At 40.5% G+C, this 17,535-nt stretch overlaps 1 long non-coding RNA gene across 1 annotated transcript; it reads left to right on the top strand.

Moving 5' to 3' along the window:
• The first annotated feature begins 1 nt into the window (after position 1).
• On the top strand, positions 2-7,796 carry LOC148002587 (uncharacterized). Its single transcript, XR_015633054.1, has 3 exons — positions 2-163; positions 5,038-5,152; positions 6,896-7,796. It is a non-coding gene; the product is annotated as an uncharacterized LOC148002587 (long non-coding RNA).
• The last annotated feature ends 9,739 nt before the right edge of the window (positions 7,797-17,535 follow it).

Below are 17,535 nucleotides of genomic sequence, written 5' to 3'. Positions count from 1 at the left end.
CACACGCATCCGCACGCACTAAATTAGAAAGTAGAAAGTGTAACACGTGCCACTTCTTTTCCTACTCATGTTGAAAAGCAAGTGGCATTTTGCTCCTTTGCTCCATTAGAAGCCTTGTGCTCCCTGATCTTACTGGGTTTCCCGGATTTCCTGACATCACAAAGTAAGTTCTAGACCGCATTGAAGTAACTGAATGTGACACTATAAACTGGAGCCCATTATGACACATATCCAGCCAGGCCAAGGAGTAATAAAGAATAAGAGCAATGGAATCTTTCTGACATTCATTTTTATTTTTTCTCATTGACATATGTCCATTTTACACAGTACAGAGTAACATAAGGATATTTTCAATAAATATCAATAAATAAAATAATGCAATTTTAGTATATTCTACTCCTTTACCCCACTGCCTGTTAGTTCCTTAGCTCTCCTAGACGATTTTGAAAAGCAATGGAATCTGAACACTGGCCTGTGAAACCACCCAATTCCATCTTCCTATTTGGCCAAGTGAGGGAGCAGCCACGGATCTAGAACTAATGCCTCCTTGCTGTAGTTTGCATGGTGGTGGCACCCACCATTTGTGGGGGCAATTTTGTGTATTGCTCTTCAACAGCGTGGCCACTCTAGTCTTCCCTCACTTTTCAAAATGTTTCTTTACTTTGGCAGTCAAGACCTTTCAGGCCACTGGAATCTGTTGCTTTATTTCCCTGGTTCTCAATAATACTAGCGTCAGCCTTTAGGAAAAATTACAGTATGCGTGGCCTATAAAGCTGCTGCAGCCAATCGTCAGGCAGGCCTCCGAGTGCATCATGGGAAAATTAGTTGCTAGACTGAGGTTCTCAGTTCCTCCTTGACGCTTAAACAGGAGGTGCAGCCATAGGGAACTTTACAGTATTGCATACTGTAAAAATATGCACACTTATGAAGGTGGAGGGCTCTGTGATTTTTGCATTTTCTGAAATGTGTGAGGCCACGAATTTGATCTTTATCACAACGAACAAGCAAACTAAAAAGGCAGATGAGCTGAGAAATCAGCAGAGGTGGCTGACAAGGTGAAGGTTATATATGTAACTTATTATATATAATATATAATAATTATATATAAACATATCTGTCTCTATCCATCTATCTATCTATATCTATCTATCTATCTATCTATCTATCTATCTATCTATCTATCTATCTATCTTAATCTTAACCAAATAAGCACTGTGAGCTCAGTGTTTTCACTGAAATTGAGAAAGAATTGGGAATTACACAAGGACTAGCAGGATGTAGGATTCATCACTGGGGCTATCTTAATGACTGCTAAAGTCCAAGACACAAGATCCAAGATCAAGACCCAAGAAATTAACCTGTAGTAAGGATGATGACCCAAACCTCCAATTTAATAGGATCGACTTGTGTTGTTACATGAATCTATTTCCCATTCATTTCATACTCACTAAGTCATCACAATGAGAACTGTCAAGCCACAGAGAGGCATAGCCAAAGAGAGATCTTAAATAGGAGGACGTGGACAGCCACACACTCATTCCTGGCATGCAGAAACTATGAGATAGTAGAAACACATTGTTCTTTTTTAAATTTAAATATTTTTAGATTTATATATTTTATGTGTTGAGCATTTTGCTTGAATGTATGTGTACCACATGTATGCCTGTTGCCTTGGGAAACCAGAAGAAGATACCAGGTCCTCTGGAACAGGATGAGGATCTGGAATGGGATATGAGATGCCATATGGGTGCTAGGAATTGAATTCAGGCCCTCTGTAAGAGCAGGAAGTGTTCATCATTGATTCACCTTTCTAGCCCCCTCATATGTTGTCCTAGCCACCTAGTCTTACATAATTTATTGCATAGCAGTAGTAAGTCCATCTTATCTCCAACTCTATGTTTATTTCAGATCCCAACTCATTAGGATGAAGACTGACCCTGAGATGAGGTGTAAGCAATCTAAGTTACCTAGTAGATATACAAATCAAACATCTAAAGCTCAAGAAAAATAAGATGATGTGTTGAGTGGTGGTAATTAAAATTTTTATGTTTAAAGCGTAACAAACACAAAATTCCCAGGACAGTCACTGGCATAAAATAGGAAAGTTTTGTAAATTTTTCACACATATTTTAAGATTAAATGTTTATATTTATTATGATAGCTAGGGGCACTATATCTTTTTAATACCTAGGGAGTCTAAAAGTTATAACTTGACATTAGGCTCAGGCATACTAGAGTAAACTTAAAATTTCCATGCGTTTATTGGGAAAAGATGACTGTGAAATACAAAAGTGGAGAGCAAGAATGAGCTGGATCCTTGAACTTCTGATGCTGGTATGGATCTCTCCCTTGAAAGGAAGGAATGAAGAAGTTACATAAGGTAGAAGGAACCTCAGTCTATGGTGCTGACCTAACATGTCTTGGCCAACCCAACACAAGGGCCTGCAGTTTCCATCTGAGAAGTCTTGTTTAACCAGGCATGGTACTTACAATATGCTCAGTCATTGACTAAAGGCACTTAAAACAGCTTTAGCTAAAAGGCTAAAATAGCTTCATGAGGTGCTGATATTTACATTTTTTTTTAAAGTGGGAGATGTGAGCTGTGCATCTCCATGGCTACCCAACAGGACTCCATGTTGAGGATCCTCCTCGGTCTGTCCTGTTGCTCATCCCTGAAAACATAATGCATTGGTTACTTTTATGTTTCTATGGTTGAAAGAGGGAGATAGGGAGGGAAGGAGGGAGGAAGGAAGGAAGGAAAGAAGGAAGGAAGGAACGGGAAAGGAAAGAAAAAAGAAATGAAGTAGCCTGCTGTGGAAAAACCAACTTATGGAAGAGTTTATTTTGACTTACAGTTCTAGAAGGATCCAAGTCCATCCTTCTGCGGGACAGGGGAATGTATGACAGCCATTAGCCAGGAAACTTGAAATCACATCTTTAATCACACATACGATGCAGAGAACAAACAAACAGGAAGCAGGACACAGCTATAAACTCTTGGAGACAGCTCCCAGTAACATACTTCCTCTAGTGAGGCTACATCTCTTAGAGTTTTAATAAGATCTCCCAAACAGCCCCAATACCTATGGACCATGTGCTCAAACACGTAAGGCAATGGAGGAGACTTTCATTCAAGCCACCATAACCATACTTACCTTGCATTTTATGGTTTGGTCTTTATACTTTTTCTGCCTTTTCATGATTTAATTTCACCTATGGCATTGATTTGTCATTTACAGCCCTGTGGTAACACACACATTTCCTCCCATTTATTACATACTGCAGCTGTAAATTCTTAGGAGAGAAAAGTCTGTAATTTTATTAGTTACTTTTTTATTGTTGTGATAAACCTTATCACCAAGTCAACCAAAAAAAGAGAGAGAGAGAGAGAGAGAGAGAGAGAGAGAGAGAGAGAGAAAAGAAAGAAAGCATTTAATGAGGCTTTCAATTCCAGAGCATTAGAGTACACGAGGACAGAGCTGAGGTAGCCAACAGGATGGGGCAGACACACCCTAAAGATGCTTAAAGCTCACATTTCAAATCACAAATGGAAAAAGAGAACACCCTGGAGATGGAATGAGAATTTTGAAACTCCCAAGCTTGTCCACCCTAGCGACACACCTCCTCTATAAGGCCACATCCCTAACCCTTCCCAAAGAGTTCCACAAAGAGGAGACCAAATATTTAAACATATGGGGGTCACTCTTGTTCAAACCACCACAGGGAGGTAACCACATTTCAGCTATTATTGATGGGGGAAGAACCACCATGTACAGAGGAATGGGTAATTTGCTAAATTAATTTGCAAAACTCTGCAGTTCAACACAATATGTTATTTTATCTACAAACTCTGATGCAGATTTTGGTTTGTATCCCTGGATGGCTTTCCTCCCCTTCTTTCTGTCTCTCATGGTTTGTAGGGAGCGGCGCAGCGAAGTAAAGATGGTGCCGACAGCCAGCCCCGTCCGAATGTGAATAACTTACCGCGCATGCGCAGGCTTGTCCCCTGTCAGGGCAGCTGTATGATAATGAGGTGAATCTGGCGCCCTCCTAACAACAGTACTGCGCCATCAGTCTGGCTGGGGCGCTACTATGCTAATGGAGGTTCATGCCGCGCCAATCTCTGGAGGACGAGTAGCTGGGATGACAGTGGGGTGACTCGTGCCCCACCAATCCCTGAAAGAATATTAGCATACTGTTGTGTATATAAGGCGAGCGGCTTTGCTGCTCGGCGCGGTAACATTTGAAGCTATAACACTTGGAGCTGTAACACTTGGAGCTGTAACACTTAGGGCTGGCTGCAGCCGCCTCCCTGTATCAACAATGAAGGTGTCCTGCAGTAAAGGCTGTTGAGAAGAATCCAACCGTGTTGCGTCTTCCTTGCCGGCCGAGGTGGGCACGACAATGGTTCTGATAGATTCACCAAGGATCTCTGACATTATCCACATGGATAGACAGTGTCAAGAACTACCTTTGACCTATAGAGATATTTCCATTAATTCTATACTGGTGAAAATTAGTTATATGTCCCATACTACATTTAAAAAAATGGTCTGCAAAGTATAGTTTAGTTCTGTGCCTAGAAAGACAGAAAAGTATTGTTATGTATTTAGCCATTTTTTTTCATCAACTAAATCTTTTGGTCATTAAGTCTTTCTTTCATGCTTCCCTTTGATCGCACTGTACAATCACCCCTTTTCTCAGTAGGGATTTCCAAGTTTGTTACTCTCTAATTTAAACTCTAGGATATCTAACTGATGGACCATTTTCTCCTTTAGCCTTGGACCGGTAGACAGTTAACAAATAAGATATGTTGTTAGTTTATTAGCCTTCACTCTCCAAACTCAGAACAAGAATAAACCATCTAATGTTGTCTTTGTTTGAAAAAAAATGGCAGAAAGGAAGACACTAGAAAATCATTAGACTGTGGCATTTATAGAATCCCACTGAAGCCACACTGTGAAAGGAAGTCATTAGATGGAGCCAATTTTTATTGTCTGTATATCTTCCTTGTCGATTGCTTTTGATTCTTTCCAGTTTATTGTTCTCCATGGATTCCTCTGACCTGGATATTAGGAGTAAGCCCTCGCTAGCTATGGAACACCTTCCAGAATATTAACCTACTCATGGAAATTGAAAACCTGAGCTCTGTGTAAGTTTCAAACTTTCCTGTCTCAGACCCTTGGTACTTGAGAACATATTTCTCTTTAAGAAAAAACATATAACCTTTCTCCTGGCTCATTTTCTGTCATTTCTATGTGCCTACTAAAATGCAAAGACTTTTCCCCTTTAAATTCAATTCTTTTTTTTTCAATCCTACATCGCTTTAACTTAGGTTAGTGGTAACCTTGGAGCTGTCAGGCTAGAGTAGGAAAACCCTATCCTAGATATGACATTCTACTCAAAATCTGAGTCATTCAGTCCCATGGGACTCTATGCTTTGTCTCTATTGAGATCTAATCTTCTTATGATCTAGAAGACAAAACCAGTTGACATTTTTTTCCTTCAGGAAGCCTTGGGTTTTCTTTACTTTCCTGTTTCTTTTCATTTTCTTTTTCTAAACTTTGAACAGCCACTTCTTAATCTCAGTAACAGTCAATAAACACTATCAATCTTCTCGCTCCCAACTCTTTTTAAGTTTACATGCTAAGCAGACTTGGTAGATGATTTCTGCTTCTTAAATAATGACAGCTTTCCCTGGTCCTGCCGCAGTGTGGTTGAAACTTGGCTTCTCAAAGCTGAATCCTTACTCTCATTTCTCAACTGCCAAACTACATCTGCCATACTGATCTAGAAACGAGATGAATTAAGGGAATCCATGAACTGCATATCTAGTGCAAAAAAGAAAGGTGCTAATTCTACTTTACTGCTAAAGAAATTGAAGATTAGAGAGCCTGGGCATACTGTGAGCAGGCTGGCAAGATGGCTCCCTGCGTCAAGGTGCTTGCTTCCAAGCCTGATGACTTGAGTTAGGTCTCTCTCTTGCACCAACTTGGTGGAAGAAGAAAACATACAGTCCTTTGACATCTCCATGTGCACATACAGGCACAGGTGTTCACATACATATACACATAAATAAATTAAATTTTTAAAGAGAAAATTGCCTATGGTCAAAAGGGGTGTAATTAAGCACCAAATTATGAATCCACTTGACTTCCAGTCCCTGCATTCACAACTGCACCCCAATGTTCTTAACAGTTTTCAGAAACCTCACTTACAGCTCGTTTGTATCTTTGTCTATGGTTAACAGAAGCTAAATTTTATATTATTGGATGATATCTTTTATTTGAACCAAATCGTAATACTTTCATGTACTTTTGAGAAGTCATGGGTGAGTAAATATATGGGAAGGATTTATATGCTTGTCTGTCAATAATTTATATTTGATTTTCTTCTTATGAATGTTCATTTTATTACTTTAGTTATTTACAGAAAGAAACAGTCTCTCTTTTTCCTCATAGGCCCCTGGTTTTCTTCCCCCCACTCTTGATTTCTTTATTCTTTCCATCAGCCTCCTCTGCCCTCCTCCATGTCAGGCTAGAAACAGAACTGTACAAGATACTATATCATCTTTTCTTGGTTGAATATATACATATAACCTAGTTCTTAGAATCCTTCAGGGATGAAATAATATAAGCCTGCAAGATTTATGTATGTATACTCTTCTCCCATATAAGTAAATTGAGAGTCATAACAGAAAAATAAAAACCTGAAATTAAATTCCTCCTTGCTTTTGTTGATTCAGTTTATCAATTGTTCGTTAAATGGCTGTTGGTTTAATGGGATTTCTTAGTTAGGGTTTCTATTGCTACAATGAAACACCATGACAAAAAGCATGTTGAGGATAAAAGGGTTTATTTGGTGTACATTTACATGTTGTTGTTCTTCATTAAAGGATGTCAGGACAGGAAATCAAACAAGGTAGGAAACTGGAGAAAGGAGCTGATACAGAGGCCATGGAGGGGTGCTGCTTACTGGTTTGCTCCTTATGGCTTGCTCGGCCTGCTTTGGTATAGATCTCAGGACCACCAGCCCAGGGATAACACCACCCACAAAGAGCTCAGCCCTCCCCCATCAATCACTAGTTAAGAAAATGTCTTATCGGATGATCAAAATGTGAATTCTTCACTCCCTCTTTAAAAGGGGAACAAGAATACCCTTGGCAGGGAAGAGAGAGGCAAAGATTAAAACAGAGACTGAAGGAACACCCATTCAGAGCCTGCCCCACATGTGGCCCATACATATACAGCCACCCAATTAGACAAGATGGATGAAGCAAAGAAGTGCAGACCGACAGGAGCCGGATGTAGATCGCTCCTGAGAGACACAGCCAGAATACAGCAAACACAGAGGCGAATGCCAGCAGCAAACCACTGAACTGAGAATAGGACCCCCGTTGAAGGAATCAGAGAAAGAACTGGAAGAGCTTGAAGGGGCTCGAGACCCCGTATGTACAACAATGCCAAGCAACCAGAGCTTCCAGGGACTAAGCCACTACCTAATGGACTACATGGACTGACCCTGGACTCTGACCTCATAGGTAGCAATGAATATCCTAGTAAGAGCACCAGTGGAAGGGAAAGCCCTGGGTCCTGCTAAGACTGAACCCCCAGTGAACTAGACTGTTGGGGGGAGGGCGGCAATGGGGGAGGGTTGGGAGGGGAACACCCATAAGGAAGGGGAGAGGGAGGGGGATGTTTGCCCGGAAACCGGGAAAGGGAATAACACTCGAAATGTATATAAGAAATACTCAAGTTAATAAAAAAAAAAAAAACAAAAAAACAAAAAAAAGAAAATGTCTTATAACCAGACCTTATAGGGATTTTCTCAGTTGAAGGTCCCTCTTTTCAGATAACTCTAGCTTGTGTCAAGTTGACATAAAACTATCCAGCACATGGGGAAACTACCTAAAATATAATATATTAAGTAAATCTCTTGGCTGTTTTCCTTTTTCTAAAAAAAAGAATCAGAAGTCAGAAGAAAAGATGACTTTTTAATAGACAACTGAAATTCAGATCTTAGATTGGAGGAAAATTGCAACATGTTTTCTCTGCTTCGTTACTAGAACTGAGTCCTTTTTTGGAGTAATTTATAAGGGTGATTTCAAATGATATAAATTTTCAGAAATTAAAGATTGGTTGGAGTAGTTGAGCTTTTGTTCTTACATTTATGTTGGACTTTTTCACAGTACATAGTTGGACTGCCTATGTGCCCATGGCCAACTTCATAACTGTGTTGGCCAGATTCTCCATCACTGACAAATAATTCAGAGAAATCACTTAGAGAAGGAAGGATTTATTTTGCTATGCGGTCTCTGTCAATCACAGTTAGGAGGGCATAATGGAGAAAAGCAGATTACCTGAGGGTAGGTAGGAGGAGAGGGGGAAAGAGGGAAGAAGTCAGGGAGAGACAGAGGCAGAGAACTATGGGTGAGGTTTGGGGAGACCTACTTGGTGAAGTCTTTCTCCTTTCGTGACATTTAGACCACTAGCTATAGGATGGTACCACCATGTCAGGGTTGATCCTCTTCCTACTTTCCTCATCTTTTTTGGGAAATGCCTAAAAAAGATGTGCTTTACCAATCTCTTTGTTTCCCAATCCAGTCAAATCGACAATCCATATTAACAATCATACTTCCCAGAATACAAGTTTTATTCCTGTTTTGATTCTTCTACTTTCCGTTCTAAATAAACGAGTCCTCATATTTTTTCAGACTTGGGGCTTGCAGACTGAATACTGTTTTCCTACTTGTCCTTTTTTTGGGAGAAATGTGTTGGGTAGAGTGGAAATTTGTTCTCACCCTTTCCAAGCACAGAATGTGAGGGTTATCCTTTGAGGGAACACATAAACCAGGACACATAAATCCTCATTTGTTTTAAGCCACAGTTCAGACATTTAGCCACAAGCAGGAAGCAGACTTTCTCAGAGAGCAGAAGGTAAATGGACACAGTGTTCAGATGGACACAAGCCTGCAGTTTCTACACCAAACGTATGTAAATGGTAAGAAAACAGATTCAATAGTCAACTAGAGTGCAGATGGGCATGCCTGGGCATGCCTGGTGTACTGGTAAGGTACCTCCCTAAAGAACATTTTCTGTGAAAGTGAGATTTCTAAAGAGTTTGACCCGTAGGGGCAAAACCTTGTTTATATCTATGTGGATGTGATTATGAAAATTGCTCAAATTTGCACTTTCAATTGGCTTGTATTTATGGTGCCATTAGACTTGAGCTTAAATCCCATGGAAAGCAAAGGGTCTGTACACACACACACACACACACACACACACACACACACACACACACCCCACATGCTCCAAGACCTGACTTTGTACAAAGTTTCAAGTGTAAATATACAAATAATACTTTACTATAGGGAGGAAAAGGCGGCAGCAGACTATACCCCAATAATGATTATACGGAAGAGTCTAAAAATGTTGCCCAACCCCAAGAATTTTGACCCTTCGTTCTCACGTAATCTAGACACATTTTTTTTGGAAGGGATTTTGAAGATATAATTAAAGTTTCAGGTTAAGTGGCCATAAAATACAGTGATTATTTGGGTAATCGTAACCCAATCAGATGAACCCCTTAAAGTGGTGGGGAGGTTGTTTGTAGACGGAACAGAAGAGGAAATTAGAGATCCGAAGCTTAGGGGGATTTGCCGCACTGTTTCTTGGATGGGAAAGGAAGAGGTCTTGTGCCAAAGACTGCAGGTGGCCTGAAGAGCTGTGAGTGGTCCCTGGCTGACAGCCAGAAAGGGAAATATGGACCTCAGTTCATATTTGGCAACAATCTGAATAAGTAGATCCTTTTCCTAGCAGCTCCACATAAAAGTCTAGCCTAGTGGCACCTAGATTACAGGCTTGGAGAACCTATGCAGAGAGCTCATTTGACTATAAACTTTACCTACAGAAGTGAGAGATAACTAATTTGTGAGGTATCCCATGTGCAGTACTTGACTGCGTGGCAGTGGAAACCTAATACTGTAACAGAATACGATGTAGGTTTGTGTACTCTGGGCCTCAGGTTCCAGCCGTGGGGAGGTCTAGGGACCCAGAGATCTTGTGGTGTTGTGGGTTCCCAGTGTTGAATAGCGAAGAAGTCAGAAGAGGCGTGGGAAACTCAAGGAGACACAGAGTTTTACAGCCAATGAGTCACCAGAATCTGCAGGCTGATGAAGTCCAGAAAAAGCGATTGTCCCATTTCATAAAGTCTAAATCTTCTAGTTTACAGTTTAATCTTCTAGCATACACTTCATCTACCAAAAGTAATGCCACACTTTTGTTGACTTCCTGCCTCTTCCAATGTCCTAATCCTCCCCAACCCCTTCCTCTTAAAAACAAAACAAAACAAACAAACAAAAAAAAACCAAAAAAAAAAAACCAAAAAACAAAAACAAAAACAAAAAAACCCCTAGAGAATGATTTAGTAAATATATTCTTGGTGATCTAGACTGCAGAATAAAGACTCTTTATTATTAAACCCTTGTTACTGAGATAAAATAGCAACGCATTCTTGAGAGACAGGTCATCTCTTTCAGAATTATGTATATTATCATATACTTCCTATTAAAGAATAATGAACAAACATAATATATTGGCCTTTTAATGAGGAAAATTTGGTAAAGCTTGGAAGAGTGTGAAATCACCATCTTCAAAGTCAGGATATAGATTAGTACCGAGATGACCCCATGACAACTGCAATATAATTTTATTTCTGTATTGGGTTTCGTAGTGCAGCTTTACTAAAGTGCTGGCCGAGAACAGTTCTGCATGGATCTCCTGCGTCTCTGCACATCTTCTTCACAGACACGTTTACAGCGTTGTCCTGGAGTATCTTTTCAAGTGTGTTTACATGGCTAGCAGATTCAGAAGATAAAGGCCTGGTCTGGAGACCAGATAAAGGGGAGCTGGGTTTGCTGTCCATCGTAGTAAAGATAAGATTTTTTTCCCAGACCCAAACACAGGCTGTCTTGAGACATTTTCCTTTAAAAGTGCGGTGATTCTTAAGCTCAGGGTGTCTCACTCAGCTGTGATGCAAGCCCTGTGTGTGAAGGATTACCAGAATGTTCTGGTTTTCATAAAATTTTATTATTCTAGCCAAGAGCGCTAAAGACAAGGAAAGCCCTCAGGCTTGGGGAAATGGCGAAGGCAGTCACAGTCGCCAAGGCACTACTGCAGTGAGCCTCATCATCATCTTCTTTTTTTTTTATTGGTTATTTTATTTATTTACATTTCAAATGTTATCCCCTTCCCCTCTGTTAACACTCTATCCCATCCCTCCTCCCCCCCTGCTTTTATGAGGGTGCTCCCCCACCCACCCACCCACTCCTGCCTCACTGCCCTAGCATTCCCCTACACTGGGGAATCGAGCCTCCACAGGACCACGGGGCTCCCCTCCCATTGATTCCAGATAGGGCAATCCTCTACATATGCAGCTGGAGCCCTGGGGCCCTCCATGTGGTCACTTTTTGGTTGGTGGTTTAGTCCCTGGGAGCTCTGGGGTATCTTGTTGGTTGATAACTGTTGTTTTTCCTATGGGGTTGCAAACCCCTTCAGCTCCTTCAGTCCTTTCTCTAACTCCTCCATTGGGGTCCCCAGGCTCAGTCTGATGTTTGGCTGTGAGCATCCACATCTATATTAGTCAGGATCTTGTATAGCCTCTTAGGGGACAGTTATACCAGGCTCCTGTCAGCAAGCACTTCTTGGCATCAGCAATAGTGTCTGGGTTTGGTGTCAGCCCATGGGATAGATCCCTAGGTGTGGCAGTCTCTGGATGACTCCACTCTTTGTCCCTGCATTTCCTTTAGACAGGAGCAATGCTGGGTTAATATTTTTGAGATGGGTGGGTGGCCCCATCCCTCAACCAGGGGCTGTGGCTAACCACTGGATATGGTCATTGTTTCTAATAGCAGAGTAGTACTCCATTGTGTAAATGTACCACATTTTCTGTACCCATTACTCTGTTGAAGGACATTTGAGTTCTTTCCAGCTTCTGGCTATTATAAATAAAGCTGCTATAGTGGAGCATGTGTCCTTGTTATATATTGGAGCATCATTTAGGTATCTGCCCATGAGCACTTAAAGAAATGTTCAACATTCTTAGTCATCAGGGAAAATTGCAAATCAAAACGACCCTGAGATTCCACCTCACACCAGTCAAAATGGCTAAGATAAAAAACTCAGATGACAGCAGATCCTGGTGAGGATGTGGAGAAAGAGGAACACTCCTCCATTATTGGTGGGATTGCAAACTGGTACAACCTCTCTGGAAATCAGTCTGGCGGTTCCTCAGAAAATTGGAAATAGTTGTACCTGAGAACCCTGTCTTCTTGTACTGTTCTGTGTCACCTTTGCGGAAAAAGATTCAGGGCTTCACTGAGAATCCTCATAGAGTTTGGTAGCATCCTTCAGTTTTTGGCTCACTGGCTTTTATGGTAGTAAATGAAGAAAGACCTTGGACATTTTAGATTTCTTTACAACCAACCGCAGAGGTGTACTTTGTGGGAAATGTCCACTTCAGATTAAAGACGTGACACCTAGCAGAAACTTCCTCAAAATTTCCCAGATAAAAAGTTTCTCAAGTGACCACTGAAGAACCGATCATGCTCTGTTGCTTAGGGCCTAGGGTTAAAGCTTCCAAGCTTACTCACACACTATAGTACGTTGCCTAATCCCCAGACCTTTGAGACATTTTCTAATTATCTTTAAGCTTCTGTCTTAACAGAAAACATCCTGTGACTTCTTTGGAAGTTCTTTGGAATTGGTAAAAACTTGGCTTGGTCCGATTGCATAAATGTCTATGTGCACTTGTCAAAACTGTATTGTGAGATTGTTGGCTGTAGTATCTGTCTGTCAGTTAGGGAGGGTGGCTGACTATCTTTTAAGTACTTGATATTCCTCCTGATGATTTTGGTTATTTTTATTATCATCATTTGGTTGTGTTGTCAGTCGTGGTTACATTTTTTAAGCACAGCCGTGGCTTTGCCTCCCTCGCCTTCCTATGGTAGACAGAAAGGAATGTTCTAGCTTCCCTCACAGCTGATGCTTTCCTCATGTGTCTTTCCTTAGAAGTCTACTTTGGTGTTAATGAAGGAAACATACGAGCTTTCTTGATACATGCATGGCATGTACTTCTCTATTCCTTTTTCCCTTTACATTTTCTGTGTACATCTATCTGCTTAAGGAGTGGCATTGGGCACTGGTACATTTCTTTTTTTGTTTTCCTTTTAAATTTCAGCATGGTAGTCTTGTGATTGAAGTCTTTGGCTTCTTTTCATCTCATGTAACTGCTAAGATTGTTGGGTTTAAAGCTATGCTATTTGTTTTTCCTGCGTTCTATCTGTTCTTGTTCCTTTATTGGTTCTTTTTTCTTTTTTTAACTGTTTAATCAGGTATTGTTTATTCCACATTCCCTTTACCAGCTTTTTAGTTATTGTGATTCATTCATTATTACTTTTATTGATGAAGTTATTATTAATTTCCACTGTCACTTCAGCTGGATTTAAAGTCTCCTAGGGGACACATTTTGGGGGGTGGTGAATGGAGGGTATTTGAAGGAGGAGTAATTGAAGATGGAAAAACTACCATGAACACACAGGGAGCTTCCTCGTATGTTGAGAGTCCGGAGTGAATAGAAGGAGTAACAGGAAGAAGCCTTTTAAGTGTCTACACACCCTGATCTTGGCTTTCTCACTAGATGTGAGGAAGCAGCCTCATACCACTGCTACCACCACCAAGGACCATACCTTCCTCCGTGTTTTCCCCACCATGATGGTCTACAACCAAAGCAATAATCCAAAATTCACATCCCTTAATTTGATTCTTGGTAGATATTTGGATACAGTGATGAGAAAAGTAAATGATATAGTCACACATTTAAAATTATTCCTTTGGCCACTGAGATGGCTGTGTTAAGGGGACTTGATTCCAAGCCTGGTGACATTGAGTTTACTCCTTGGAACCAACGTGATGGGAGGAGAGAACAGACTCCTGAAACTTTTCCTCTGACATCCACATACCATGCCTCTAACTAACTAACTAAATGTAAAACAAAACATTTCAGTGATTTTCATTTAATTACAGTGATACATGCTCATATCTTATTGAACTCGTAGTAAGAAATGCTAGTTACTAATATGAGTCCCCAACAGTTTATCTACCTGCCACTATTTGTGCTGGTTTCACTGTGGATTTTATCAGCATGAGGCATTACGGTGTCTGAGTGGAGTGGTGTTTGGATGTGGCTTTTGAATCCTTCTTTCAATTCCTTTCTTGTCTGAGTTTTGAGGCTCAATTCCAAGCTGTCTTGGCAGTTCTGCACTCAGACCAGATTTTCCTCAGACCAGGAATATCATCACTTTCAGGGCCGATAGAGCCCCTTTCATCACAGTTTGAAAAAAACGCCCTCAGCGAATCCACAGCAGGAAGGTAGAGTGCACCATATGTGCTCGCCTCTCATGGAGCTGGGATGGCCTTGCCTGTGCTGGGTTCTTGCCAATGACTTCCAACCAGCTGATTTATAAACTTCATCCAGCATTTATAGTTTTTCTTTTCTCCTCCTTTCTTTTCCAGCAGAAGGGTTATTTCAATACCAGCTACTTAATCATACCTATCTAGCATGGAAAGTACCTTGGAACATTTTGTGAAACAGAAATTCCCTGTCATCTGTTATTTGGTACAACCATAATGTAACTCACCTAAATGTGTGATCATTTTCAAAATCATGTTTTTACAATAAAAAATTATTTTCTTGCATCATCTGTATTTTTTCTTGGTAACTACTTCTAGCACAATTATGAACTTACAGGTTTTAGTAGACTTGTGTTTCAATGAGTCTTAGATATTTCTTTAATGTTGTTCCTGTCATTAACTACTGAGTGCTTTTAAAAGTTACCATCTGAGTCTTTTATCCAAAGTCTCAGCTTCTTTGGTATCCTCAGCCCTTTCTGTTGAATGGCCTCCTCCACTTCCCTCGAATCAAACATGGATTTGAGAGACCACAGGCAGCACTTGAGAAGAGGATCAAAGGTAAGTTCTGTTTTCAGGGTAACATCACATTCCAGTGAAAGCCAAAGGCCTGGAGGAGGAGGTAAGGATAAAGGCAGATGGGACATCATGGTTTCCTCAGGTCAAAGAAGTGTTCATGGAAAAGGCAAGCATGGGTAAAATCAATGCAGGTAAAGGAGAAAAGGAGGCCAGAAGTTAAAGCCTGGTGAGTTCATCTGTGTAAGAATGAGAACAGCCATTGTTTTGAGCTAAGCTGTTGCACTGGGTGCAAACAAACCAGATCAAATGACGTCATTCATTCTAAAGTCCCATTTCACCAAGCTCCAGCTAAGTTGATGTCTGGCCTTCTAGGAAATCATGAGGGGGGCTGTGACAAAGGAGCCATTTTCCAAACAGGCCAGTTTAATGAGTGCAATGACGTTCGAGCCATGCATGATGTATATGAGCCCTGGAGTAAGTTGTTAAGCACTCGGTTGTTTCTCTCTCTATTTCTGTCCCCGTCTCCTGCTTTGAAATTACAAATGTCATTTTTGCTTTTAGTGTCTGATTTTCTATGCTTCCTGTCTATAAAACTAACCCCTTCTGGTTAGCCTGCCAGACACTCTTTCTATTTTACACACATGACATGCTCACCAACTCTAAGGTGGGAAATGAAGACAATTAAGACCGTAAAACTTTGTGGTAATTTTTATCAGTCCTTACGCATACGCTCTATCGCTTGATGTAGTCACACATGTATTAGATGTGACACTTGTCAGGCCATTTTGAAAACAAATCTACAGAAATGTCTGAGAATGTGAACATTTTCCTATTCCTGGAGAGAAGTCCATACATAACCCATATTTCATTAATCATGAAAAGATTCTGTTTTATAGGCACTTAAATTATGTTTTTCAGTGTAGGCTTCTATAATATTTTCTTTTCTACTTAAGCTTCTAGCCCAGGAATAAGAGTTCCTTTATCCTTGTATTTTTTCTAGCATTTGTCACTATTTGTTTTCTTTTTAAGATTTACTTTTAGTTTTTAAGAAAATGAGACTTTCACATGGATGCATACATACACACACACACACACACACACACACACACACACACACACACACACACACACACGCTCATGCATGAGTATTGTGTGCACATAAGTGCGGTTGCCCATGGAGAACAGAAGAGGTTACTGGAGACCCCTGGAGCTGGGGTTGCCTGTGAGCTGCCTTTATTGCTTTGAACCAAGCTCAGGTCCTCTACAGGAGTAATCGTAGCTGTCTGAACTGCTGAGCCATTTCTTCAGTCGCAATCCTCCCCCCTAACCCCTTTGCAATGAAAACCAATCTTGTCACTTTTTTGTATTGTTTTGTTTTAGTTGTTTGCTCTGAGCCAGGGCATCTTTTCACAGACCAGGCTTACAACCCTCTCACTTGTGTCTGCCAAGTGCTGGCATCCTGAGCAATGCCAGACCAGGTGCCGTCATGTTTGACTATAATTGTGTGCTGGGACAGTAGCTTGTCGTGTCTTAATCAGAACAATATATATGTACTTTTTGTCCTTTTAAACATTTCAACATATAAAGAAATCACCATGAAACAATTCCTATGTCACTAGCAACTGCTTAGACGCAAGTGAAGAATTTTAAGGCATATTTATTGAGCATACATTCAATTTGAGCCAAGTTTGCCTGGAAAATACTTCTTTATAGAGATTAGAAGAGAAACCACTCCACTATCCCTGCTGCACTGAACAGGTGATGTATTTCCCTTATTTTGAATAGTGGGATAATATAGAGAAACAATATATGGAATATTCTGTATATTATAAATTTCTACTTGCTATTTTAGTCATATGTTTAAATATACTTACTATATAACATTCATAAGAACTCTAGAGAATAAGCTGTTGAGTAGATTTTTAGAGAAATTCTATTTATTATTTTAGATTCACATTGTGTTTAAATAGAATCATTTAATATACATTGATCAGAAGCTTAGAGAATAAGCTATTGGTTAGTAGTCTTCTCTATGAGAGAGTTGGGAATTTTAAAAGAATTCCAGGGATAAACAATATTATGATTTGTAATGTACTCTTTCTAGACAAGACTTACTAGTACGATAACGTTTTGAGGTGGTCTGCAGAGCATAGCAGTGTTTCTATTGGTAGTAACTGTGCCTGTGTGGTAGCTGGTTTTTGAGTCTACTGTGCTATATGATAATGTCTCTAACGTCCAATAATGTTACCACGTTTAGTGGTAGAGACAAGTAAGCTATAGGAACTGTTTGGGAAGAGCAAGAACTTCTTTCTGAATGGATGGGTGGGTTCCAGAGAGCATTACATCCCTCTAGTGAGCCACCCTGATTTTCTGTGTGCCTCCCTCAGTCTCAGAGTTCACCACAGTGGAATCATTCCAAGCAGAGGGAATGCGTAATGCAAGGGTGTAGGGAGAGAAAGGGCAAGGACAATAGGAAACAATTAACTGCATGGTAAAGAGTCTGCCCTTTGCTTTGTACCAGAACCAGGGAGACCGGCTTGTGATACTG

The sequence above is a fragment of the Rattus norvegicus genome, chromosome 11 (assembly GCF_021556685.1).
Source record: "Rattus norvegicus strain SHRSP/BbbUtx chromosome 11, alternate assembly SHRSP_T2T, whole genome shotgun sequence".
Classification (NCBI taxonomy): Eukaryota; Metazoa; Chordata; class Mammalia; order Rodentia; family Muridae; genus Rattus; species Rattus norvegicus.
Note: the sequence above shows the minus strand (reverse complement) of the source record. Positions and strands in the feature narration are given on the sequence as shown.